Source organism: Cucurbita pepo, unplaced genomic scaffold (genome assembly GCF_002806865.2).
Source record: "Cucurbita pepo subsp. pepo cultivar mu-cu-16 unplaced genomic scaffold, ASM280686v2 Cp4.1_scaffold000633, whole genome shotgun sequence".
Taxonomy (NCBI): Eukaryota; Viridiplantae; Streptophyta; class Magnoliopsida; order Cucurbitales; family Cucurbitaceae; genus Cucurbita; species Cucurbita pepo.
In genome coordinates, this window is record NW_019646857.1 from 1 (window position 1) to 1,880 (window position 1,880).

Below are 1,880 nucleotides of genomic sequence, written 5' to 3' on the forward strand. Positions count from 1 at the left end.
TGTTCTTACTATGTATTACATCCTATTTGTCTAATCCTGTCGGCTTGGGCTCCAACTTGTGCTTCCACAACGCTGAATTGACCTTCAGTTCAATTATCGTTCTTTACTGTTTTTTTTTTTTTGATTTTATTTTTTGAGTTCAAGGATGGAAATTTTGATCTTTTGGTTGCCTTCATCAGTTAGTTTGACGATTGGCTGGGAAAGAATTGCTGTCGCATGTTTTTCCACTCGTATGTTGTGGTGGTGGTACAGGTGGTACACGGACGTTCGTGTTATTCGGTGCCTTTACTGACCACGTTTCAATTAACATCGCATGCAAACTCTTTGCTCTTACGTGTTGGATTATATGTCCAACTTTCTCCTAATTTTAAAAGCTAACCTACAGGTTTGGTTACGTCAACAAATGATTAATCTTTTCCTGTGTGGCAACCCTTTCTGAGTCATGCCTGCTATAAAAAAGGTTAGTCCAGAGTTCTATTTTCCTTATTTATTTATTTATAATAAGAAGTCCGTAGTTTTATTGATTTTTGTTCGTTGTTCTTTGTCTATGTGCTGTTTATCTTGTTCCATTCTTATTTGTGTCGTATAGAATTGAAGATGATCTCTTAAGACTTTGATATCTGTAGTACTTCTGGATCTTCTATTCTTGGTTTAGCTTGATGTCCACATATAGTAGAGTACGCACTTCCTGTATATATGATCATGGGCTTATGACCCTCTATGCCTTAGCTACTGGTGTCTGTAGTGATTTATTAATTTTAGTTTAATTGGGAAAATTTGGTTTTTGAAGGAATTCTATGCATCAAGAAGTGGATGAGGTTGTTCTATATGGAATTGGTCCTATATGTCTATACTACATTTACTTTTCTTGTGGGATTGTAACAATTTGGTTCTTCAATCTTGTGGGCGTATTTCCTTCCATATTTCATTTCATTTCATTTTTATTAGTTTCTGTCCACATCTCATTAAAAATACATTAAATAGTCCTTTAAAATTGAGACCTTAAGATTCTAATCTAATTTGATTAAAGCGGGTTGTATTCTGAGATTCATGTATTTCTTTGGCCCTTACATCTCAGAAGCATGAATGTTTAGTAGTTGTGATAAAAATACTAAACGAGTGTTCAAGTAGGCTATGAGGTTGTAGAACAACAACAGTATAAATAAAAGTACTCGCAGAATAAAAAATTTGAATCTAGTTTTTGTTTGTTTTTCTTTTCTTGAATCTGGTCATATTGTTTTGGATATTTCTTTGTTAACTTAGCCAGTAAGGTTTTATAGATTTGCGATTTATTTCCATTATATGGTTATTTTATTGCATAAGAAGTAAGTCAAGTTCTCACTCATGCCGTTTCCCAATTGATTAGAATTCTGAATGCAGTCGGATTGGGAATGTTTTCCACAAGTTGATGAGGCAGATTGGAAATCCAGTTGACTTTGAACTTCCTGATTGGTTTAGTAAATGGAAGCCTTTGCCGTATACCTTCATTAGGCGTAGTATCCTTTGCTAGTTTTGTTCTTTACTATCCTTTGAACTGTATACATTTTTTTCTTTCTTTTTGAAGTTTGTACTTTTCATTAATGAAATTTGCATACCGTGGACATTTTCTTTTATGAAGTGTGTACCTTTCATTAATGAAATTTTCTCACTTTGGAAAACAGTAAAGTGTAGCCCATGGAGGAGGGAACTTCTCTTTTGTTAGGTCTCACATCTTTCATTGTTATTGATTTTTCACTTAAAGGCAGAGTATAGAGAGATTAACAAATATGTGATTAACCACTTCACTATAACTGTATGGGCTGAAAGCATGTATTGCATTTTATTTGTCTGGAATCCAGTAAAACGTGTTATATTTACTGTTTACCTCTGATTTTTATTCT

At 33.7% G+C, this 1,880-nt stretch overlaps 1 long non-coding RNA gene across 1 annotated transcript; it reads left to right on the forward strand.

Annotated features, from left to right (window-relative positions):
* The first annotated feature begins 6 nt into the window (after nucleotides 1-6).
* On the forward strand, nucleotides 7-1,611 carry LOC111785665. The gene is made up of 2 exons (XR_002813686.1): nucleotides 7-460; nucleotides 1,367-1,611. It is a non-coding gene; the product is annotated as an uncharacterized LOC111785665 (long non-coding RNA).
* The last annotated feature ends 269 nt before the right edge of the window (nucleotides 1,612-1,880 follow it).